This window comes from Scardinius erythrophthalmus (assembly GCF_964197995.2).
Source record: "Scardinius erythrophthalmus genome assembly, chromosome: 14".
NCBI classification, from domain to species: Eukaryota; Metazoa; Chordata; class Actinopteri; order Cypriniformes; family Leuciscidae; genus Scardinius; species Scardinius erythrophthalmus.
In genome coordinates, this window is record NC_138234.1 from 23,530,591 (window position 1) to 23,558,518 (window position 27,928).

Consider the following 27,928-nt stretch of genomic DNA (forward strand, 5'->3'; position numbering starts at 1 on the left):
AAAGTAATTATTAATTTATTTATATATATATATATATATACATTATATGTATATATACATTTTTTTACTTCTTTAATTTATAAAACGGCCAAAATCTTTGAGAGAAGATAAAAAATTCTAATATATATATATATATATATATATATATGTATATATATATATATATATTTTATTTTTTTTTTATTTTTTTTGGAAAATAAATAATTGTATATTTCAAAATGTTGCTCTAAACCTTCAATTAAAACTGCCATAGATTATTATTAGTGAATAATTGCACCAAATGACACAGCTCTCTCAGAAAAAAAATAAAAAATAAAAATAAAATAAAAATTATATATATTATTTATTTTACTACTTATATCTTTATAATATTTATTACTTTAAAAAAAAACTTTACACTAATTAAATAAAACAATACAATAATTGCATTATTGTAATTATAAAACTGTTTATTTATTTGATATATTTATTTAACTTTTTTACGATTTGAATAGTGACCAAGCTCTTTGGGGAAAAAAAAAATAATTAAATGAATTCTCATGTTTCAAGATATTGTTCTTTAACTTTATTTACAGAAGATAAATTATTGTTAGTTGTTAATTGCACTAAAATTCCTAGTGGGGTTCAAACGTCTGAGATCACTGATGAAAATGCTGATGAAAATTATATTATCAGCATAACAATATGAAGTTCAAATTAGATTTTAAATCCCATTTTTTCAATGAGGTCTCAGTTGTCCAATCTATAAGAATATGGTAATCAAATATGCTAATCAAACCATTGTCTTACCATCTGATACCATCACTGAACCATGATACTCTTTTGTAAGGCCCAATAAGAAACCATCTGCCCTGTCCCACTCTAAAAACGACTCAACAGTGTGCGTGCTCTCAAACCCATCTCATATAAGAGCTACACATGGGAAATGCGCCGACAGACAAGTGTAAGCGCACCTGGGTGGCGTGGTCACACCAGAGAAACATATCCTATCAGAGCCAGGCAATCTTGTTGCTCCGTGGTGGGAACTGAGGATTCGTGAGCCGGACTAATCTTGGAGACAGAGGTCAACAAGTTTGGAGAGTGATGTGGAGAAGATATGACACACCTGTCACATTGCAGCTTCGCCGTGAAATCCAGGCATTACCCATTCAGTGGAATGAAATGGAAATGGAATGAAAGGAAGCGTTACCAAGACTACGCCTGGAGATGGAGTGCAGGGAGGTGAAAATCGGATGTGAAAAAGGAACAGAAAGGAGAGGGAGAAGAGTGAGGAGATGTCGCGGTTACAAGAACAAAGGGCTGGAAAAAGGAAAGAGAGAGTGCGAGGGGCAACTGCCACTTCTCGTGGGGAATATAACCAATAGCGCATGTATATAATCGCTCTTTCCTCCATATTCACTGTCAGTGTGGTTTGGATGTGTTTCTGGATAGCAAAAAAGCATTTAAAAACATTTAAACATTTCAAGACAGACCTACCACGAGATTATTAAATGATATCTGCTATTTATTTTTTATTTTTTTAAGTACATTTTCAGAAATTTTCTGGTGAAGAACTACTTGACCCATAATTCTAAAGAGAGATCATCTTTGAATTCACCAATCACAGAAGTCACTGTGATTGGAAATGATAAATGTGTTAAAGCATTGTGAATGACGTAATACTCTCTGCACACTTTCAAACTACTTATATTTTGTATGTATTTGAAAATTTCGCAGTAAAAAAATAATTGAAGAATAGTTTTTAATTAATATTTATGAAAAAAAAATCTGGATAGATAGATAAAATTCTCATTTCCATCTATATACATAGAAATCCTAATGGTCCAATAATAAAGCCCTGTGGGACCCCATAGTTTAGAGTATCAATAAACCATTATGCAAAAAAATGAATCCAAATGTCAGGTTTTATTACCCAATATGTTCTTGAAGATATTCTTATGAAAAAATAAAAAGAAATAAGAAAATAATAAATGTTTCAGATTCTGTACCATTTATGAGAGTTTAATATTGTACTATAGTTTACATCAACCACATCATTGACAATGCTTTATTGGATTAGTAGTTCATTCCTTTATAGAAGACGTTAGAATATTTGACGTTAGAATATCTCGAAGATAGTTAGCTTAGTTCATTGGTTTAGCTCTTGAATGAGAATTCGTCCAAAATGAGCTAAAATCCATGTCCATAAAGCATATTAAATGACGTAACAGTATCTGCAAACTAGTAGCAAATTATAATTTTTGTACGCATTTGAGTATTTTACAGTAATTGAAATCAATGTTTGAATTAAATGAAAATTTAGGAATTAATTTAAAAATTAAAAATGACATTTTTCATTTAGGCAGCAGAACAAGCTGACATTCACTCGATATTAAAATGAGGCTAACAGATGAGCCAACCTCACAGCAACATCTCTTCAGTAAAGCAAACAACAACAAAAAACACAACAATTATTTCTTTTTAAAGACAAGCTTTCGAAGAATCAGGTCATCCTGACGAGTAATAATAGCTGCGTCTTTAAATTCACAGCCAGGAACTCTCATTGGGCGAGCTTCAGATGATTAAGAACAGCGCGGAAGGGGCGAGTACATATTTGCCCAACGGCGCGAACAGCAAATACGACGACACACATGCAAGACACACCTCTGGCGTCTCTCACCAGCATCATTATTTTCTCTTTCTTTATCCTTATATCCTTCTCTCCCTCTCTGAATTTCTTAAAGTAATTCACTCCCTTCTTCCCCTCTTCTGACATTCACCATCTTTCTCTCCGCTCTCAGCCACCCCTGGCAGGCTGACAGCCGCAACCCCTCCCTGTCTCCCCAAACCCCTCAGGCGCTTTCTCTCGCACACACACTCTCCCTTTCTTTCTATCTCTCCCTCCCCCCTTCAACCTAGTGACAGGGAGTCTTACTCATCTCCAGCCATAGCCCACAGCACTCCGCCAACATCTGCTTATATAACTTGGTTTAATTTGAAGTATCTATGCCCGAACTGTCAGGCATCTCTCTCTACTCTCCTTTCCTCTCTCAACATCTCTTCTGTCCTTTTGTTCTGTTCAGATGGGATCCAATAATAATGTGTTCCGAATACGTCCTTAGCATTGTGCTAGAAATGGCAAGGTTATGGGTTCTAATACTACCAGAGAACATAAAATAATACGCCCGTATTCAAATTTTTTATCAAATTTATTAGTGTATATGATACACCAAATGATTAAGTACATACTTACTTACACTTTCACCCCCCAATGAATTATTGTAGCAGACACATAAAACATTTAATAAACAAAAACTCGACGTCATTTGAGCAATATCACAGCAACAAGAGTGTCACACAAATCAGGCAACTGCAAGATAACAATCGTTGCCTCAACAACTGTGTAATATTCCCAGTTGCTGTGTCTGTTTTCGCCTATGTAAACAGTTTAAAATATAAAGCAGAGCCATTGCATATTTCTGAGCAACATGTTGCGTTCCAGAATAAGTCAGCATTTTTGAAAGAATCAATTGAAAGATTCATTGATTCATCTCATTTCTGAATAAATCCATGTTTTTGAATGAATCAATTGAGTGAATAGGAGTGTTCAACTTGGACCGATCGGTGGTGTATGACATCAAAGCACCGCAAGAGTGATTCAAAAGCATACAAAACCGTCCGCTCTGTAATCGCTCTCGCGGTACTTTGATGTCATACACCGATTGGTCTGCGCAGCGCCACATCAAGTCGAAGACTCCTATTGAATCAATGAATCGAATGAGTTGATTGAATGATTCAATGACTCACCAGAAAAGATTTGGTTGTGAATAAATCAGTGGCTGAATCCAAAATCACCCCCTAAACCCTCAATCACTATTCCCTACGTTAGTCCACTACTGTTCACTTGAAGGAGTGAACGAAAAGGAGTGAGAGAATTTGGACAGTTCTTGAGCATATATCGGTTGTAGACTCATTAGTGCGGTGCAATGTGGGATTAATAAGTGCACTCAATAACGTCCAGTATGGTTTTGGACACCACTACAAATGGCTGTCCCTTCAAATAACGCCCTATTTGAGGGTATAGGGGGCGATTTCAGAATCATCCATTGTTTTTGATTAAATTGTTAGATCGAATGATTCAGTGACTAAGATACAGTCGCTTGTCGCCACCTACTGGCGTACAAATGTAACCTGCAGAAAATCTCTTTCACATACAAATTGCAGGCTTGATTAACTATTAAAAATTTTAACGCACTAAATTATTTAGTATACGGAGCGAACCCTTAACCCCCCCCTCCCGAAATAATTTACCCTAAATGCACTTTCCAAATAATAATACATCCCTAATCTTGTAGTATAGTGATAGTAATCAGGTTCTGAGCCTTGCAATGATGGAGGACAGTAAGAATAGTACTTGGTGCACAAAAGCAAGTCCAAACCAAATCCACACACTAGTTTGAGGAAAAATTGGGTGCCAACTCACTGCGATCCAACCTCCACCGAGTGCTCTACTTGAGTTAATGTGGAATCTTGGTCCTCCAGTGTCGTGGCAGGATACCAAGGGTCCTCTGGCTGGATGTGGGCAGGCAGTGTCGGGCTTGTGATCGCTAACGGACTTCCCCAGAGAGTACGCAAACACATGCAGCGGGAAGATAAGGCCTGTCTGGCTCCCTACTCATGCTGCTCCAGTAAGTCTCCTTGCACGGGGTGCCAAGAAGCCTCCTTGACAATCTATCGCCAAGTGATGCCTCTATTACAATGGCTGCCCCACAGCTACAAGAGGCCCTGCACCAGCTGCAGCAGATTATAATTAGAGGAACCATGAAGTGCCCCGGACACTGGCAATTGATCTGCCTCTGACAGTCCAATATTTCCACCAGGGAAATAAAACCTTGCGCCGCATCGCAGGCTGAAGCAGGGAGAAAATGTGCGTGCGTATGTGTGTGCGCGTAGAGGGAAAAAGTGTTAAGATTCAGAGTGGTTTTCGCGACTTGTCTGTTCAAAACACGCCGTTTTGTTGATTGTGCCATGCAGCCGTCACTCTTTATCACATTGATGTTCAGATGGTCGGCTATCGAGCAATAAGCACAGGCCCTTTTGTGTCCGACAAGGAAGCGGAATGGAATCGCGGCTTAACCACGTCAATTGAAGTCATGTTTTTATTTCTCAAATGAGCTGTATGGGATCTTTTGTTCGCCATTTGAGTGTGTGGCTGTTTAAGGGTAAAAGTAATTTTGTGTCAATTCAACAAATAAATTAGATTTTTTTTTCTTCATCCCGGCATGTTGAAGCCATTGAAATGTTTCCCAGTCTTTTGTCTCCTTCGTGTTTTTCCATCAAGCTAAGCAGCAGATAAGTCTCAAACTCAAAGCCTATCAATGCTGAGCCACTAAAGACGTTAAGAAACTACAAGCAAACCAGTAAGAAAGGCCCAGAAAAGACTTTTTATGGTGAAACATGATGTAATATGGAGAGCACAAGTCAAAATAAAATATTTGATTCAGCCAAATCAATCTTCTCAAATCAAGAGAAAATTGATGTTGGCGCCATATGGGTGATTGAGGGTTCAAACCTGGCTTGCAACATTTCCCATTCCATTTATTTAGCAAAAAGGTGAAAAATAAAACTAAAAATGGAATTATTTAAAGCAAAAAAAACACTATCTTTTGGTTTGTGTTTATATTAATTAGATTATGTATCAATAGCAACATTCTTAGAAAGATCATTATTATGCCAGGTCTAAATTGACAAACGTTTTCTTTCTCCATTAAAGCAATAAGATGTGAGTAATGTTGTATTCATCTCATTTCATTGTTCTCCAGCATTGTTCCATAAATTATTTGCCAATTACACACTAAATACCCCCCAATTATACATGAAGTCATCTAACCTACACGCTGACAGTCCATTATTTAATAATATAAATTTTGCATTATGACATCACAAATGAATAAACCATGAGCGGGTGTGAGGAGTAACAGATTGAAATGAGCAACTGTCCTCTTAATTCTGATTAAGCCGTCAGTCAGACTAGCCTGGCTGAGCCGAACGATCAGAAAGAAGCTTCGTCATAAATACTTGAAGACTCAGTAAAACAGACAGAAATGAATGAGCGAGAAAGAGAAACGAGAGGATTTTAATGGTGGCAATGAGGTTTTATCGTGTACCCTTTTTCATCGAAATTCCTCATGAGACCTTTGAGGACAATGAACTCTGCTGCTGTCATCTTTCATTATAAAACACAAGCGACAAAAAGCTTTTTATCTGTTTTATAACGATCGACAGGAGCAGACACTGGGGTTAGATGTGTTGTGTAGTTTGGGTGGTGGCACATCTTACCCCCATTGTTGTCACATGACTATATCATGTGCATCACATCATCTGTCTGTGATTGAGGTATTTAAAGGTTAAAAATGTGCTTGCATGTCAAAGTAACTGATTAAAAAATAAATAAATGATATATATGTGTGTGTGCATGTACATATATAATTTTAATTTAAGGATTTAAGTAAAAACGTGTCATGTAAAAACACTCAAATGTTAAAAATATAAATATATTTTAAATATTTCTATATTTATGTTAAATGATTAGTTTAATTTCCTGATAATTTACTCACCCTTACGTCATCCAAGATGTTCATGTCTTTCTTTCTTCAGTCGAAAAGAAATGATCAAACATTCCAGGATTTTTCTCCATATAGTGGACTTCAATGGGGTCCAACGGGTTGAAGGTCGAGTAAATTGTCATGAAATTTTAATTCTGAAGTGATCTGATCCTTTAATATATATATAATGTTTCAATAGACAGCAGACACCCTGAAATATAATTTGGCGTATACATTTTACCTCAGTCTCATCTCTATAAGACAAGTTAAATAGTGGCACATCTTACCCCACGTCACCCTATCATGCAGAGTCAAGCTATCAGAGATGTATCAGCCTGTGTATCTTATAGCCAAACATGGAGTACATCAAGGCTCTATGCTTACCCTCATGTCTCATCTCTCTGACAGAAAGTAATGTGCTCTCTTTTCATCTGGGGGCCATGCCTGTATTATCGGTCTATTAGATGTATGGCAAGGCAAGACAATATTAATGGTCTTTCTCCTCTGCAAAATGAAAGAGGACTCTTGAAAAAAGAAACCACTCTCAGTTTCACTCTCAAGGCCAATGATGGTGCGGCAGATGAAAGGAGATTCGAAATGACCACTCTCTTGCTTGAGTAGCTGCTTTGACATATTGTAGCAGGCCCCTGGTTAGTAAAGGTCTGGGTAATTATGGGGAAAAAATAGCATTTGTGCTGTGCACCATCGCAAATTGTATTGGCTGCAACTTAGCAATGGTTTCATGGAGAACCTTTGGCTGTCAAGGCAATGGTTTATGATTTTGGTGGGACATATCTCCTTTCGATATGTCAGAGCCAAAGAATTCATATCGGAATGCAGCGGAGAGAAAACGAAAAATGAATGACGCTCTGAAAAGGCCTCTTGCTTGATCTTTTCACCTCATATGACTACTGCTACATTTCAGCGTTTACAATCAGCTTTGTCTTGTGTAAATTATTATTACTGTTGATTTATTTATTTTTAATCAATCAATCTTTGACAGTACTGTACACACACAGTATACTGAATATATATACTGCGTATGGGCCATTCATTGCAATTGGTGCAAACTGCTGTCCCACAAACAAAAAACACATTTAAAAAGCATATAAGTATTCAAATTTTAGATGTTTACAAAGATCCTTCAATTATCTATTGAATCCCACAATAATATTTAAAATATCAGTAAGCTTAATATATATAAAATCATAATTTATTGGGTACTTTCACAAACCCTAACCCCTAAATTTCAACTTGAAAATCTGAAAATCTCTGTGTAACTTTAAGTGAAGTCACTACCAAACACTTTTTTTCTGCAATTAAGCACACTTTTCTGGGTGTTATTCCATAAAATGTAGTTTTTATGTGTGTTTTAAGTTTCGGTTGTGACATCATGATTTTTTTGAGTGCTATTCGAAAATGTGCCGTCACGACCGAAACATGTATGTTTTGTGTAAAATAAAGCATACTGAATTATCAACTAAGATGTTATTATAGTGTTTGGTTCAATGTATAGGCCTATTCAAACTAATGAAACCTTAACTTTGAAATCAGTATGATTAACTTAATGCCTTTTACAAAGAAAGATTGGGTTCAAAATACAACAAATCTTATAAATAACACTTGAAATATTGTTAAAATTATAATTGTTATTGATTTACCTGTGAAAACTTTTTTTTTAAACAGCAAAAAATGTATTTACAAAGTAGATGTAAACAAAATATTAATAGGCCAATATAAGCCTTCTTATTCAATTATTTACTATTGTGTGTGTTTGTTTTTTTGACAGGTTAGTGACAAATTTTGGGAGAGGAAAAATATTCCAAACCTTTCTGAAAATACAATATGATAATTAACTGCACAATTACTAGAAATGTGTACCTTGGATATTATACAATTTGCATACATACAAAATTTGTGAAAAAATATTTTTTTTTTCAAGACGTTTCCAACTCTGACTTTATATATATATACACACTACTGACTTTGTGTTTTGTATTGTTTATTTTTAAAGGGGTCATATAATGCCATTTTTGTACAAGCTAATATGATTCTTTAGGGTCTAAATTAAAAGTTTGTAATATACTTTAATTAAAAATTCTCATTAGTATTGCAAGAAAACACTCATTTTATCTGGTCAAAAACAGCTCTGTTTTCAGCACGCCGTTTCAGTGCATGTGTCTTTAAATGATAATGAGCTTTGCTCACCCCGCCCCTCTGTTCTGTGCGGACACCGTTTGTAACACAATAACTATAACGCGTTGTTCATTATAAACGTGGGATTATGAATTATATTGAGAACGTCATACATAGAAAACATGCTGTAATGTACCCTGAGTGTAAACCTTAGCTGCATTCAACAATCGCTTAGACGCCATTCTGCTCATAGACAGTGCTCCAGCGTATCAACAATGACCGTGCGGACTATGACTGACAGCTCGCTCACGAGCGAGGGCGGGTCTGTGTTGAAACGCTGCTGTCAATCAACAATCGTGGGAGGACCATCGATTTTGTGACGTCACAAAATCGAACGGCTTGATTTGAGACGGCTTGATTTTTTATCATTTTATGATGGTTGTGTACAGGCACTGCCAACACACATTTCAGTACAATCAACTTGTAAAAGTGCATGTACCATTATATGACCCCTTTAATACTTTCTCATAACGTATTATTATTAATAATTATTAAAAAAATATTCTTATAAAATTTAAATACATAAAATGTTATTAGTATTAAAGTATATTATTATTTTAGAGTTTAATAATAATAATAATAATAATAATAACAACAATACATTAATAAATCATAATCATACTAATCCCTTGACTGATCTTCGGCAGTGAGAAAATCAAACAACATTACTAGTCACTGTCTGGTCATGTGATCTCAACATAGCAGCATCCATTAATTGGTTTAGCCTATATGTTAGAGTAAAACTTGATAATTAGCAAAAAAATATTACAGTGCACCTTTAAAAAGAAAAGAAAAATCACTTCAGCTTAAAAAGCAACAGCAAAAGTTCTAAACCTCTCCTAACAATAGCAGATTCTCGGAAGAGTGCAGCTATCAGAGATGGCAAGGATGATTGAACTTAGAACATCTACTGCATGTAAAGTCAATACCAGGGCTGACACTGGCTTCAATGTCTGACTGCATTAAAGCAGAAATTGTGAGCTTTCTGCATGAATGCATGGGCTAGTGATCTAATTCCTCTTGCTGTGCAGCACATTGGGAAAAACGGGGGTGGACATGGTGTGTGTGTGGGGGGGGGGGGGGTGGGAGGGGGTGATTATAAAGTGGAGTTTGAAGCAAAAGGGGTCGAAGGAGCCTTTCGGCTAATTATAAAGCGCAAGCTTAATTGGAAACCAAAGCAGCTATTTCCTATCATAAGCCCAAGAACGTGTTGTTATCTTTTTTATCTGCTCCATTTATGCAGATAGTTTATAATGAGACCCCATTACAATTATGCACAAACCGAGAACAAAGGCTGACTTGCGCCAAAAGTACAGGACTTTTAAATTAAAATATCTTGTTTAGGTTTGAGCTGCACTATCATGCTAACTCAGAGACCTCAGCCCGAGATGCTTCGTGAGATGCCTTAAAGGGACAGTTCAGCCAAAAAGCAAAATGAAAATTCTGACATCATTTTCTCACACTCGTGTCGTTCCTGACTTCTGCGGAAGGCAAGCTGAGTTAGAGGTTCGCAAATACAGGAAAATGGAATTCACACCTTTCATTGGCAATAAAGACTTCGGGGTGAACGTTCTATATTTAAAAGGCATTAGGCCGGTTGGGTCAAGCAGGGAGGCTGTCTGTAGGCTGCAAACTGGCTGTAGGGAAGCTTTAGGCACAGCACTGCTTCCAATCTCTGGAGAAAAAGCATCGCCACTGAGCAAAAAAGAAAAAAAAATAGCTTTGATGGGGACGGGATTGCGAGGCGCGGGTAAATATGTAGAGCGAGAGGGGCGAGGGAGGGTTCAAAAGAAGCACAGCATTAAAGAGAGAGAGTGGGCACTCGAGCGAGTAAATCTTGGGAGTATTTTTGTCATATGGATGAACAGATTAGTACGGGCAAAGCAGTCATTAAATAGCCTGAAGGATGTGTGTTCAGGTAAGAAGACGCTTCGGTGTTGAACAGAATGATTTGCTCCTGATTTGCATCCGTCGTTAATTGTATTGCGATGCACTGAGGTGGGGAACAATCGAGGAAGGCGATGCTTTTCAACAGGATGAGTTTGTTTTCACATGCAGCACGCACACGCTTTGGCACGCTGTCAAACGTTAGAATAACATGCAAGCTGAAACTTTTTTTCTCATTTAGTCGGCTGACAATGCACGGGGATGGGAAAGCAATTATTTGTTTTCCTTTGAAAGTCAAATTTGTTAAAAGAAATGCATTTACAATCATCCAAACTGCTGAAGCAGTTGACTGTGTTCCATAATGGCAGGTAGACTGTCTGTCTGAAGCCCACGGACAGATTTCTTCACTGGAACAAACTCAATTGAATCCAATGCATAAAATGCAAAAGCTACGCCAATTTAAAACAACACAATTTAATTCTCATCTGCTCTCAACAATCCCCTTTGGCGAGCACAATTACGTAAGTGTTAAAGACAAGGAGCAAATGGCTGAACCAGTTTCAGAACCTTGGACAGCAACACTGACAGCCTGAAGACATGGGAACTAACAATGACAAACAGACAATATGTGCAAGTGTAATAGCCTGTACTAATATTTCATTTGAAATCTAACAAAAGAGGACTATTATTCAAATCATTAATCCCCATGTATAATAACATATAATTGTGCAAATGATCAAATAAATAATAAAATAAGTATAAATAATAATCATTATTTATTTATTTTATTAATAAATTAAATATGAATATAAACAACAACAACAATAATAATAATAATAATAAATAATATATTATAAATATACAGTACTGTTATAATTATTATGGCTTATTTTTATTGTATAATTTATTATTAAATAAATAACAACAATAATAAACTAACTTCAACAAAAACAACAAATATTATTATTATTACACATATTAACTGTCATTGTTCTTAATAATAATAATAATTATTATTATTATTATTATTATTATTATTATTATTATTATTATGTATTACATATAAATAGTATTACACAGATAATTATATAATAATAATTATAATAATAATAATAATTATTATTATTATTATTATAAATATTAATAACAGTTATTGTTGATAATATAATTAAAATAATTATTATGTAAAATATAAGCAACAATATTATAACAAATATTATTATTATGGCTAATTTTTATTTGATAATTTATTATAAAATAACTGTATCAACAACAACAATAATAAAATAAAATGTACAACAACAACAACAACTATTATTATTATTAATAATAAAATATTAATAGCAGTTATTGTTGTTAATAACCATACAAGTATTATTATTATTATTATTATGGTCATTATTATTATACTACATACCTATTACATATGTATTATTATTACTATTATAAATATTAACAAGTTATTGTAAATAATTATAATAATTTTAATTTATTATACAATGAATACAATATCAACAACACAAATACATTTACAACAGCTATTATTATTACTAAAAATATTAATCGCAGTTATTGTTAATAATAATAAAAAGTATTATTATTATTATACATATTTACTACAAAAAATATAGCATATTTATTATTATAATATTAATAACAGTTATTGTTGTTAATAATATTTTTATTACTATTATTATTATATATTTGATAATAAATTCTAAAATAAAAATATGCAACAATTTGTAATAATACTGCCATTAATAATAATAATAATAATAACAACAACTATTATTATTATAATTTTTTATTTATTTTTTAAGTTTAAACCACAGCTATGACCACAGAAACCTACAAAATATGTGACCAAATAAACCTAAAATAAAAATATACTAAAGTGGTACACAAACTTGTTAAAGCCTACTAGCACCCATAATCCTGTCAAAAACTTCCTATTGTGCTATTTTAGCACAACCTACAGATGATAACAAAAAGCAAAAAAAAAGAAAGAAAGAAAGAAAGAAAGAAAGAAAGAAAGAAAGAAAGAAAGAAAGAAAGAAAGAAAGAAAGAAAGAAAGAAAGAAAGAAAGAAAGAAACTCCATGAGGAGAACAAAGGCAAACAGACCAAAAAGAGGAAAGGTTCCCTTGTTAAACATGCAGCCTTGACGTATGGTAGTGCGTGGGTATGTGCGGCGCTTTAAAACAGGATTTGTAATCTTCAGGCTGCTGCTCCCAGAGCTACTGACTGCTGACAACTCACTACTGACTTCCAATCCTGTGGGTGGTGGTCTCACTAAAACCCTGTAATTCCTCATTTCAGAATAATGCATAGCTTTTATCGGAGTAAAAAACTTCTCATTCTCTTGCACATCGATTAGTTCTCAACAGCCTTACTAAATCAAATATACAAGGAGCTGTGGATGAGCTAATGCAACATTTTGTCAACTTAATTCCATTGCATGCAATCAATTTAAATTTGTAAAATGGACGTTTACTTAATACATTTGCAATGGGAATGCAAGATTTTGTTTTTCAGACCCAGACCAACAAATATCAGAAATTGATGCAATTATGATTTTAATCTAACATCCAGCATGTAGTTTATTATTATTATGAATTATTATGCTACTAAATTAAATTGTCTAAAATCATAAACTATCAACAGCCAATGTTTGGTTAAAAAAAAAGTTAAAAAATTGTTTTTATATATATATATATATATTAATCATTAAGAATAATATGAGCTTTTTGTAAAGGAAAAGAATGTCTTATTTGCAGCTCTCTCATTAGAAAATGTGTTTCGAACTCCGCCCTTACTTAAAGCACCGCACAGAGATTCATGGAGCACTTGTCTATTTTTAGCCCAGGCTAAGCCATTTAAATCTGTGCCATGATCTTAATTCGATACCTGAACTTAATTAAACTCATCCCCAGGACCAAAGGGGCTTGAATGTAGCCAATTAGTCTCATAGTGCAAATGACGACAGACTGCTTCATTTATTCTCGTGTAACTTCTCGGTAATGAATAATGCATGGACTGTTTTCAGATGCGTTCCCTCACAGATAAGAATGAGGAGATCTAGCAGAGATGGCTTTTTGTTCGTTTTGGGTTATGTAATCATTAAATGTACGATTATGACACAACATTTTTTGAGAAGCAGTATGTTTAGTTTTTTTTTATTAGCCTATTATTATCATTTACTCACCCTCATGCAAACTGATTTTTTTGTCTTCACTCACCATAAAAGGAAAAAGGAGGAGCTTTTGGAGTCCGACAGCCACTGATTGGACAAATAATTTTCACAGACTGAGATTATGCTTTGTGTTATATTACCTTGGCATTAAATCATAGAAAACTAGTTACGGCTATTGGGTCTTTCTAATACAACGGCTGAAGGAGTGGTGGCAAATTTGACATCTTTCTCTCTTCTGGCCAACGACGAAATCAATCTCTCAATATTTTTTGCAAGTTATAAAAATGCAATCATGATCTTTTCATTTGCTATAAGAGCAAATGGGAATGCAGAATGTGTTTTTCATTCACCACTATATATATAGAGGGTTCCAGAAGTAAAAACTCCATTCATTTTCTCCATAGGGAAATGCTTTTTTTAACTCTAACTTCTGACTTCTAACGATTACGGCGACCTTCTGTGAGGTGCAGTGTTGTTAATCGATGGTATTTGCTTCTCCTGAGGCCGTCAGCCCACATTATTTAAACTTATTCTTAAAATAATAATGTTTAACAGCAGAATTTGTGGTGAAAACTACATTACCCATGATGCTGAACAGAAAAATCCACCAATCAGAGAGTCGAAACAAATTAAAATGCCCAAAATAGCTCGTTAGCTCCACCCACTTACATGAAGAACTGCCAATGACTTAATCAAGTTGGTCTCCCTATGCTCTCAAAATACTTAAACATGTGTATATATGTGCATATTTTGCAATAAACTTAAAATATTTTTTTTATATATAGAAAATCAACATTTTTAAATAGGCTAAGTAGTTGTTTTTAATTTGATTCTTCTTTTCACAATGCTTCATGGGATTGTAGTTCTTTCCCTCACTAAAGTCTTTAAGTACACAGTCTTGTAACGTTATATTTTTGTCCGATTTTCAAACACTTCTTTGCTTCAAATCAAAATTTGTAATGTTATGAATTCACCTCGAAGCTGATTAGCTTGGTTCATGGCTTATAACGTCTTTACAAAGACTTTTGTAAAGAAAATCCCTATAGGAGAAATCAATGGAAAAAAAAATTCCGGAACCAGCGCCGCTGCAAAAATAAGTGGCCACTGTTGTACTCTATAGACGTTTACCCAAATATGACGACTTCCGCTTCTGAGAACAACGGAATTGTGAGAAGATTCCTTTCACTTTCTCTGTGTGAAAGTTCACAGCAATCTGAGGGCGAGTAAATTGATAATTATAACAAGCATTTATTTATTTCAAGACATTACTGTGTGTATTGTCTATTTGCTTGTTCATTAGTTGATTAATGATGAATCATAAATCAAAAATGTAATTCTAAGCACAATTAGCCACATCAATAAATGAGCCTTACACTTCATAAATGATTGTTAAAATTCCACAGAAATATATACGGTCCTATTTTATACCTACACTTGGAACTGCCAAAGTGATAAAGCATTTCATATGCTGCACACCTTGTGTTGTTTTCCCTAATGGGATACAATCTGGTCGCTATCACATTATAATGAGGGACATCTCTAGCGTGATGCACTAACAGACCCTGTCCTCCCTGACAGCAAATACTGTTTTCGAAGAGGGAAAAAAGAAGCATGGCATATTTCTGTATATCTAATTTCCACACTGTGGGATAAATAGCAATATTTCCTGCAATAAAACTAGATATAGACAAACAATAACACCATAAAACAGAATACATTTCAAAAAAGAAGTTTAACATACATAAATAGGTAAACCACTTACATCAGCTCCGCCTAGCAAAAGATGAACACTGCAGCGCTATTACAGTAATATGAATACTGAAGGCCTCTGAGGTAATTTTCACTACAAACTGAAACAAAATGGCGCCGTTGCGTTTGTAGGCCTAGCCTACCATTTATACGAGAGAGCGCGAAAGTAGCGCCGGCTGATTTCAGTTCGGTCACGTTTACTGTTATTTCGTCGAATTTTCGCGGGCAAAATCCAACCATATACACCGGAAATTATATTTTTAAACAGCTATTTAAGGGTTCAAACAGGTCATGCTTGGTTTGAAATTAACTTTTGTGTGAGCTGTGCTTCATATAGCTATACCTTCCTTTACCCCTCACAGCGGATTGGTATCGCGTTTACATTTAGACGACGGCAAAAAATTTTAAATATCAGTCGGCTAGGTGACGCAAAGACCTGTTGCTAACGTTATGTCTGACAAGCCATGCCGTTCTCACGCCACACCATGATCTCAAGCAGTGAAAAATACACCGCGAAGCAGAGAGGACACTGACAACGGCTGACAGACAGGACAGAGCATGTTACTTTTGATAAGAAACAAAGTCTCAACTTTCAAATTTGGTCATTTTTTAAATAAATTTAAACAATAAATACCGTTTTGTGGCTCTTTAATGTGTTGTGACTGATCACTGTAGTGCCTCAGTTAAAGCTGCTCGTGAACCGATCTTCTCTTCCTTCTAGTTAATGTATAAACATGAATAAACAACATCGGAAAGAATGTTAACTGTTTCAACCATGGAAAGACGTCAAGACACACCGTTTTTCAAGTTCAAATCCACCGACGTTAGCTTTGTCGGACAAAGATGGCGGATTATGATTGGTCAGATCGCCTGTCAATCAAATTCCCTGCGATGGGTGAATTGACCAATCAGAACCGAGTATATTAGAGAGCTGTGAAATAGTAACAACACAAAAAAAATAGTTTTATAAATAGTAATAACAAGCTATAATCGTTGCCTAACTTGTTCATTATGTCTTCTTAATTGACTACTAACGCTTACTAACCACATAACGCATATTATCTTATAGACAGACAGTATTTATGTGTTGAATATTAGCCTATATATTTTGACACTCATCTCTGACTGATAACAGAATACTCCCATGTAACATTCAACACTCCCAAACATTTTAACACGTTTTGATCTCTATTGTTACATTATTATGAAAAGCAATATACTTATAAACTTGAATTGAAAAAGAAATTGTTTGCTTTAATGACAACACAGACTTGTAGAGTTCATGTAATCTCAAGAGTAAAACTTGAAGGTCATGTTATCCAGAATGATCTAAAGTGCTTTAATAAAAAGAACCGCAAGATCAATGTCACTAAATTGATTACGTGATTAGTGACAATATTAAATATATCTAACTCATTTTATGTTTCTTTGCTATTAATGTCTCAACATTTGCTTGATGTTCTGTCATCTAATTGCCTTTCACCTACCCTGAGAAACAGGGAGTGGAAACTCACATGCATGCCATTTTTCCATTGCAGAATCCTGGGATAGTGCCAAGTGACTTGGACAAACCCTGTGATGGGCTGTTGCTCTTCCTAATGCCACGATGGTGCTGCACTGAAGCATGGATGGTCTCAGGATGGATGACCACAGGAGCTGGCAAGCAGGTGAAATTAGAGTCTATGATGCCTCTCTATGGAGAACCCAAAAATAAAGCCTTGGAGGAAGCTGACCCTTAGGAGCCACTACAGCGCATCCACCCACGTACAATGAATGTGGTGTTATTAGACACCGGGCAGCCCTTAAACACAGACGAGAGCTGCAGGATGTGTGAACCGGGGGGTTCATGCAGTCTGTGGCCTTTTTAAAGTGAAATATAATAAGCTGGCATCATATATCCAGTGTACATTGTGTGGGGGTTTATATCTATTTATCTTTTCCTGTTTATGTCTGAAAAGGATGCGGGTTGAACAACTGATTGGATGCATAACATGAACTCTTTTCTGTAAAAGTATGTACTGTGGCGGTACCATAGTACAGTGGTGGTAAAACTATGGTGTGCAATAAACTACACCTAATCATGCTGTGGATGGATTATCTCGGCAAAGGAGAAGTGCTCACTAACACCAATTTAGACAGATTTGTGAACAATATTTGAGAGAAATAGGCCTTTTGTGTGCATACAAAAAGTCTTAGATCTTTGAGTTCAGCTCATGAAAAATGGGGGCAAAAACAAAAGTGTTGCGTTTATAATTTTGTTCAGTGTAGTTTATGTGATTTGTATTCATAAATGTAAACATTTTCATCTTTTTAAATGTATGAATACGAATCAGAAGATTTATATGAAATGTTTTATTAAGCTCTAATTTAAATTTAATTCATAATATGAATATGTAAGGATTATTCAATTCGATTTAATGGAATTTTACTATACAATTGAAACTTGTGAATCTTTAAAAAAAAAAAAAGTAAAATAATACCATGGAACAAAATATCATGGCATTTTTTTTTTCTTTTTTTGTATTATATACACATAGTACAGTTTGTTTGCCATATTCATATACCATGGTATTTAAATTATACTTAAAGGTACTTCCAAAGGGGAAAAACTTTAAGTTTTAGTAAAATTTAACTGTAACAGTCGGTGGTACTTTTTTTAATACCTTGTTTTTTTAATACCTTGTCAAAACAAAAAAAATAGTAATGCATAATATAATTTATAATTCATGCATAATATCATGGTACCATTTAATTACCATATTCATAAATCACGTTATTTATTATTTATTTATTCCAAGGCACCATTGTTTTGCTATCAGTGTTAAAGTCCCCATGAAATCAAAATTGACCCTATTTACTTTGTTAGCGCATATTACTAGTCTTGTGGTGAACAATTAATCCATGCAAGAAAATATTTAAAAAAAAAATTTCTTACCATGGTAATCTTTAATCAAAATCTGAAAATGCCCCTCCCCTCTGCATTGGAGGACCTTCTCCGATGACGTAGGTTTGAGGAATTGGTTTGGGCAACGCGTAACCACTCCCCTCAAACCGTTAGTCTGCTATGAGCAGAGATGGAGAGGAGGAGCGCTAGAGTAAAACCCTGCCCTCTGTTCAATATTCCGTTTCACTGGGAAATACGTCATAACACTGGAGAAAAGTCGTTTGCAACTTCCGGTTCACGGGGACTTTAACTAAAACTAATAGAACTAATTTTTGCTCATTGAAATAAAGCTGAAATATATATATTTCACAGCCACATTTCTAATTTTCATTTAAGTTGAAGTACTAAAATTACTTAAACTAAAAACGAACTTAAAATAAACTAATGCTAAGTAGAAATATTAATAAAGCACATAACTAAATGACAAACATTTTAACTAAATTTTAAATATAAAAAGTGAAAATATGATACAAATATATATAAATATACATCATGGTAGTATTAAAAAAAAAAAAAAAACATCCTATTGATCTGCTTGTAATGCCAAAAAATAAGGAGGGTAAAATGAGGACATTTTTAAGTTGGGACCTTAAAAGACGCCCCTCTGTTGGGTGGCGAGTCGCTGCCGTATGCCCAAACTCGTGACTGAATCTTCCCTTTTCTAATCGAAGGGAACAATGGATAGTATATCCATGTGGAAGACTGCCTTCTGCCCGACAGTGACACAGATCGATACATCGTAAATTATAAATAAGGGGAAAATAGGGTAAATAAACCCAGTAAATAAATGTGTGGTTGTCTTGTCTCCCCCTCCTCCCGTTCTCTCACCTAATGGATCGTGGATTGTTCATCGGTCTGATATGTAGTTTTCCACTGTTGCCATGGCGACTGGCCAGCCAGCCCCGGAGGCGAGAGGTGACGGCGAGCTACAACTCAATTCAGCTCACAAACACATGCACACACAACTCAGAAACGGGCCTTAGAGCGAAGACACACACACACAAAGACAAAATATATATACACACTCATGCATGCAACAAACAGCTCGTTTAACCCCAAAGGGCCGATTTACAATAGAAGTATTACTTCAAAAGGGTGTGTTTCAGCTACAGGCAATTTTATTGGCCCCTTTACAATTCTAAATTAATGTATTGACCCTCTTGGCCGGACAATGCGCCGCTATTATATGAAAAACATGCATCACCGTAAGTTTGTGTGCTATCTGGAGGCACCAGGGCAGCGTGATTGCTTTCCTTTTTCTTTCCCCCTCAAAGAACACCACAATATTCAGTCTGCGCGCCGTATAGTGCCACGCTGACATCTTAATGATTATCCCCGGGAGGTTTTTGGTGTTCATCATGGTTCTCCATAATGGATCAGTTCGCCGTGGCACGCCGCTCAGCGCAGTTCACGACCAGAAGCCGCAGCAGCCAGACAAAGACAAAGAAAAACAGTTCGACCAATGCGCTATTCATTTTTATCTAACTTTGGGCGGCAGACTTTCCTTATGAGAGTGGACAACATGGCGTGCGGCTTTCAAAGATGTTGATCGGCTCGTCACACGGAGTGGTTGGGCTCTAAATTGCCTCCCCGACGCGCCGCGGGCGGATTGGCCCCAGCTGTGAGGCATCCGCGCTTATGCTCCGAGGAAGAGATCTCTAGATGCCGAGGCCCAGTCCCCTGCCAGCAGTGAGGCGAACAAATGACATTTGTGTCACTTGATGTCTCCTCGCAACACGCAGTTAGAGTTTGATCAGAATTTAAATATGTTTAGCCTACGTTCCTTTAAACTTTAGTCTAACTTTACTTCTGCAATTCTACATTTTGTATTATAGCAGGAATGAATGCAGCACAGTAGTGACTCAATGTATTTCAGCACCGGACAGCGACTGTACATCAGTGACTGTCTAGTAGTGGTGCACATTTTGCTTACTGTTGAAAGGATGGTTCACCTAAAAAATTAATATTCTATCATCATTTACTGACCCTCGTGTCGTGTTCCAAACCTGTATGACTTTCTTTCATCTGTAGAACACAAAAGAAGACATTTTATCAAAGTCAATAGGGTCCAAACAACATTGAAGCCCACTGACTTTTATTATATGCACAAAAAAGACTTTTTTCAAACTATATCTTCTTTTGTGTTACATAGAATTTTGATGGTTTTGATTCAATTAAAGTACTGGACAGTAGAGCAATTAGGAAAGTAAAGTTGCTAAATATAAACTTTAAATGCAGGCTTGTAGCCTTGTTTGAAAGTTTTTGGGGTTTTTTTATTAAAAGGCTTTGAATTTTAAGGTTTACACATCCTTATAGACCGAGAAAATGATAGATTGTTAGATAGAATGATAGACAGAATGGAATAACTTTAGTTAGGGCAATAGAACTTTAGATAGAACGTTAAATATAATGAAAGAATGATAGAACATTAGATAAAATGAGATAGAATGATCGAAATACCACCAGTAGAATGATAGACAGAACAATAGAAAGAATGAAAGGATGATTAAACATTAGAATAAAAGAATGATAGAATGTTAGATCAATATAAATAATGTTAGATAAAAAAGAGCAACAGAAATAACAACAGAACGACAGAAAGAACAAAAATGATGACAAAGAATGAAGGAACAACAGAAAAAACACAATGATAGAAAGAACAAGAATGAAAGAAAGAATGACAAAGAACGTCAGAAAAAAAAAGAAAGATAGATCTCTAAACATATAAATTTAGCAGAGCACCATGAATGTTCCAAGCTGCACTTGTCCCCGAGTCAATAATCAATTTCAGCACCGGACAGCGACCCTGCAGACCCTTGAGTTTCCAGCACAGGCCTTAACTACATAAAACAATTGGATTTAAACTTCCTTTTCAGGAGAACAGAGACATCTAGTCACACTTTCCGCACTTCCATATGGCATATGTTATAACCGGCTCAAAATGATCGACAAGAACTTGATAATATTCTCACATTATATTAATCAACAGGCTTCCACAAACTCTGCAGCCCGACCAGGAATATCCCTTTAAATCCGGATCAGCGTTCAATGCAAATGACCTCGACTCTACCACCTACGATGCGCTTTCCCCGTGTGCCCATGTTCAGAGTCACGACCTCACATGCTCCGCGCGTGAGTGTTGGCGGCCTCGCTTCCCTAATCTAACCTCCGGGGATCACGGACAGTCCCTTATCACGACTCCTGTCAATCAAACGTAATGACACAACCCACAGCGAATCGGACGGGGGCCTCGTATCCGCTGACAAATGCAGTGCCCTACCTTCTGCGTCCAGGGCAGATCTGCCTTTCAAATGAGCGAGGGAGAGAGAGATATAATGAGAGAGAGGAGGGGTTTCTCTCTGGTTTTAACGTGAACTTCTGCTCTCACACCCCGCTGAAAGTATGGCTTCAAGCTGTCGACATGACCCGATGTCCTCGCCTCCTCCTGATTTCTCTCTCCTTCCTCTTAGTCGTTCCCTCTAGCTAGTGCTAATCTCCCACTCCTTATTGCTCGATCTGTCTTCGCTGGATCCATCGCCTCAGAGACTCCGCTTCTTTTTGTTTGTCATTCTTTATCTCTCTAATTCTAAACAATCTTTCTAGCTCCGCAGCACAGGGCGTCTTTCATTCCCTCTTTCGACGTGATCGGAAGGGGGCACGTGTCGGAAACAATTAGGACCGGAAAAGTGTCATAAAAATCTTGGATATCTCAGCGATAACGTGTCATGAGTTATTCTATATCCCAGTTTCTGCTGAAACTCAATGGGAAAAAAAATGGTTTATATTCTAAATAACCATGTGATAATGAACAATTATGTAACTCATTTCCCTTATTTTTACATTTAGATTTCCTTTGCCGTCATCTAGTTCATCTTTAAAAACAGTCATTTAAAGGGATAGTTCACCGAAAATGAAAATTCTATCATCATTTACTCGCCCCCAAGTTGTTCTAAACCTGTAGGAGTTTCTTTGTTCCGCTGAACTCAAAAGAAGATATTTTGAAGAATGTTGGTACCCAAACAGTTTTTAGGCACCATTGACTTCCATAGTATTTATTTTCCATACTATGGAAGTTAATGTAGCCCCACAACTATCACTTACCACCTTTTACAAGACAAGTAAAAGAAATCACAAGAGGGTATTACTGATGTATTTTATATCATAGAATAAAGAGTGAAAATATCTCGGGCTTGTGTTTACCACATACCTAAAGCATTTAACCAACAAAAAAAACATTGACTTCAGGACTGGAATTGCTAAAATGCTCGTTTCCTGGTTTTGGCCCACAAAAATAAGTCATCCCTGCATCACTCTATAGCTGTGTGGACATCTACCTCCATATAAACTGACACATTTCAACAGTCACACAATATGTAACTCCATACCCAAACCTTGCCCCAAAAATATGAACACTTCGTCTATTCCAGTATCCTGGCTGCAGCCTCCAAAAACCTTCAGAAACCACTGGCCACTATTTGTCTTTCCCTTATCCTCCCCACCTTTTCGCTCTTTCAAAGAGCTCGCTGGGCCGCACCTGCGCTCACAAACCAGCTAAGGGGACAGGAAGACAGATTGGCAGGCGGGAGATGTGGGTCTTCACCGGGGCCCTCGTTCAGCCCTCATTCCTCCTGTCCTGAAGCCAGACTCCTTCAGACAAGACCCCAGAGAGAGAGCACTGTGCCGTAAGTACAACCACTACAACACCGGCTAGTGTACACACACACATACACACGCGTTACGCACGGCTAACCCAGATCACAACGTCACATGACTCAATCCCACAGACGGCTGCTCCCCGGTCCAGCTACAACCTGAAATAGACTAAAAATACCAAAATAAAACACATTAATATTTCTCTCTTTTTTCCCCCAACTCATACAGCCAACAAAAAAGTACTTGTGCCACAAGAACGCATAACTAATAGCCCGTTATGGAAGATTATTTTGTTTTCAAAGCATTTTACCATAACTAAGAGGGTCATATTTGTAATGGAAGACAGAAATTGGCAACAGTCCCGGATATCTGGAAAACATTTAGGGCTCGAACAGGCAGCAGAGCTCCACTTCAATCTGAAGCGTAAATTGTGCTTAAGAGTGAAACAGAAGGTGAGAACAAGAAATTCCAGGCAAAAAGTTGTGGTAACGGGACTGTTCTCCAATCTTAGTTAATTAAGAAAAGCCTTGTCGGCAGTGCAGATCAGGAAGCCATTAGCTTGTTTATGTGCTGTTTTTGTTGTTCCTTCTCACAGGAATGTGCCAAAGTGCACTGCCAGCTTTTCACTAAATACCTTAAAAAGAGCAAATGGCTCATGGGGGGGTGAGGTTTGGCTAAACATCTGGCAAATGTAGTACAGGGAAAAAGAAAAGAAAAAAAAACATAGTACCATGGCACTTTTTTGTTAGTATACCTTAATATACCATGGTATTTACGGGGTAGTCCAAAGTACTTCAAGGAATTATGGAAGCTGCAAATGCTTTGGTAAATCAAAATTATTACATAAAAAGTGATAATTATGAGATAAAAGTTGAAATTGAGATAAAGTCAAAATTTACATGACAAAATGTAGAAATTGGGATACAAAATATCAAAATTGACAATCAAATTATGACAAAAAGTCAAAACTATGAGATTAACAAGTCACAATTATAAGATTTAAAAAAAGCAATTATGGCGAAAATGGATACAAAGTCAAAATTGACAACATCATTTTGACAAAAAAGTCACAATTGTGACAAAAAGTTAAAATTATGGAATAAAAAAACTAAATTGGCATAATTACCTAAATTAATTGACAAATAGTCGAAATTGGGAAACAAAGTAAAAAAAAGAAAAGGGATAATTATGAGATAAAAAGTAAACATTTGCATAATACCATAATTATGGCAAAAAGTAGAAATTGGGATAAAATTGTCAAAACTGCCAAAAATAAATTGACTAAAAGTCGAAATTGGGATACAAAGTCAAAATTGACAACATAGTTATGATAAAAAGGTCATAATTATGACATAAAAAGTGATAATTATGAGATAAAAGTTGAAATTATGAGATAGTCTAAATTGACATGACAAAATGTATAAATTGGGATACAAAATATCAAAATTGACAATCAAATTATGACAAAAAGTCAAAACTATGAGATAAAAAAGTCACAATTTTAAGATTTAAAAAAAAGCAATTATGGCAAAAATGGATACAAAGTCAAAATTGACAACATCATTTTGACAAAAAAAGTCACAATTGTGACAAAAAGTTAAAATTATGGAATAAAAAAAACTAAATTGGCATAATTACCTAAATAAATTTTCAAATAGTCAAAAAAAGAAAAGGCATAATTATGAGATAAAAAGTAAACATTTGCATAATACCATAATTATGGCAAAAAGTAGAAATTGGGATAAAATTGTCAAAACTGCCAAAAATAAATTGACTAAAAGTCGAAATTGGGATACAAAGTCAAAATTGACAACATAGTTATGATAAAAAAGGTCATAATTATGACATAAAAAGTGATAATTATGAGATAAAAGTTGAAATTATGAGATAAAGTCAAAATTTACATGACAAAATGTATAAATTGGGATAAAAAATATCAAAATTGACTAAATCAAATTATGACAAAAAGCCAAAACTATGAAATTAACAAGTCACAATTATAAGATAAAAAAAAAAAGCAATTATGGCGAAAATGGGATACAAAGTCAAAATTGACAACATAGTTATGATAAAAAGGTCATAATTATGACATAAAAAGTGATAATTATGAGATAAAAAGTTTAAATGGCATAATACCATAATTATAGACAAAGTCAAAATTGACAACATAATTATGATAAAAAAGACAATTTCAACTTTTATCTCATAATCATGACTTGGTATCACATTTAGACTTTATCTCATAATTATGAGGGCTTCCGTAAAGAATACTGTGGTAAATGTATTAAAACATAATCTTACCATTTAAAAAAAAGTTTGTATATTCAGTGTCATGATATTTACAGAAAGAAAGAAAGAAAGAAAGAAAGAAAGAAAGAAAGAAAGAAAGAAAGAAAGAAAGAAAGAAAGAAAGAAAGAAAGAAAGAAAGAAAGAAAGTAAGTAAGAAAGAAAGAAAGAAAGAAAGAAAGAAAGAAAGAAAGAAAGAAAGAAAGAAAGAAAGAAAGAAAGAAAGAAAGAAAGAAAGAAAGAAAGAAAGAAAGAAAGAAAGAACTATGTTAATCCAGCTTTTTCTCTCGTTTCAGGGTTGTTGTTGAGAAGTGAAATCCCTGAGGATCACTCTAGTGCAATGGCTTTTTACTATGTACATTACAGCCCTGTGCCATTACACACACACACACACACACACACCCCGTGTAACGCTGCAGTCATATGTCTGCATCTCTCCTCCATTGTGGTAAAGCCATAACAGCGGAAGCGGCACTATAAAACTTCATGAAGTGAGAAGCACAGTCTCGTGTGCAGCTCCGCTGTGATTTCTCATATGACAGCACTGGAGACTTTCTATTCATCACACACTGCTGGCCATGTAACTGCATTACCACAAACCCCAGACGCAAATATCCACCGCAATCCACACGCTCACTTCATTGTCTATCTAGTCAATGAATCAGCGGATTTGAGAGAGAAACAGACAAATGGAGAAAGACAAGCAGGCAGTGGGAAACATGCTCAAATTTTCCAAAGTCCAAAGGCAAACAAATGTTGAAAATGATATTGGAGATTATCAGAGAAACGTAGAATAACTGTTTGCCTTGTAGATAAAAATCAACGACTAAACAAAGGCGATTTTTGCTGTGCTGTTGTTTGTGCATTGCTACTTTAAATCCATTTTCAATGTGGTTACATAATATTCAACAAAAACTGCTGTATTTATATTCTGAACATGTTGCTTATGACTTTGTGTTCCCTGAAAATGATTTTTCATTTTCTAGAAAATATTTATTTGTTTTTTAGTAGTATCTCTTACAGTTAATTAAAAAGTAATAATAAATATAAAAGAAAAAAGTAACAATGTAAAAAAAAATATTATATAATTTTTAAAATATAATTATTTAAAAAATACAGTGGGATCCAAAATAATCTATTAAAATGCAATTATAAAAATAATAAACTGTATTAAAATAATAATAATGTAATTTTAAAATATAAATGCATTATTTATTTATTTATTTTTAGACAGTGGTATATATTACTGTTACAACCATGAATTAAACTAAAAATAACAACAACAAAAATATAAAATAATAAAATAAATATAAAAAATATAATTAACAAATACAGTGGAGTCGAAAAGCATTGCAACTATTAATAAAACTTGTAATTCTAAACATAATAACATTGAACTGAATTACAATTGTATAATATATGTAAAGTATATTTAATTTTTGTATTAAATTAGTAAAAGGGCTTATATTAACAATCATCTGAGTTTTCTCCCACTTTGCTTTATTGCCAGCAGAACTGATCAGTGATCTAGAAATAGTGCAGAATATGAAATATTTATTATTCACTGTACATAATAACTTTTCTTTGTTGCAAACTTCCTAAAACTTCTGGATATAATTAGATTTCAGGCCCCACTGTATTTATAATAGTCATGCCCATCACGCTTCATTAATTTGATTTGATATGAGCGGCCGTCAGCATCCTATCAGAGTGTTTATTCTGAGAAAAGCATAAAGCTTTGTCAGCACACACAGTGTTCACACTCAGGGTAACACCTTCTGCGTTCCTTACATATTCCACGTCCATCAAAAGCTAAAAATACAGCCTTGTTAGTTTAGAAGAGCAATTACATTATTGCTGATTTGCCATTATAACAAGACTTCATCGGTTACGGATCCCAAAAAGGGATAGAGAGCATTTTGGGTTTCCCAAAGAATCATCTCACTGGACAGTTCTTAAAGGGATGGTTCGGAGTAAAATCAACCTAGGGTCCTTTGCACCATGACCTCGAGCCAAACACCCCCTCCCAGAAGCCTTTTTTCCCTTGGTCGAACATTATTAAAGTTACAGCTTATTTAGAGATATCAGCCGAATGGCTTAGTGCAGGTGCTAATGGATCCAAGGTTGTATCTCGTAAATTAAGTGACCTCGACGTCCAGGTTAGCAGTAGCATTAGCCGTCAGGCCAGTGTTATTTAAATAAACTCCTGATGTATTTACAAACTTTCCAATGCCATGTTTTATGAGTACAGAACCTATTTGTACTACTGTAGAAGTTTGGTACCATTCTGGGCATTATTAGTGGGGTAATTTACGAGATACAACCTTGGATCCATTAGCGCCTGCACTAAGCCATTCGGCTGATATCTCTAAATAAGAACCTTTTTCCACTATAAAGAACATTGGAAAGGTTCCATGTACGCCAATAAAGAACCTT

At 35.2% G+C, this 27,928-nt stretch overlaps 1 protein-coding gene across 5 annotated transcripts in view; it reads right to left on the reverse strand.

Annotated features, from left to right (window-relative positions):
• Nucleotides 1–27,928, reverse strand: part of celf5a (cugbp, Elav-like family member 5a) — a 212,718-nt gene that overhangs the window by 166,028 nt on the left and 18,762 nt on the right. The window lies entirely within an intron of this gene.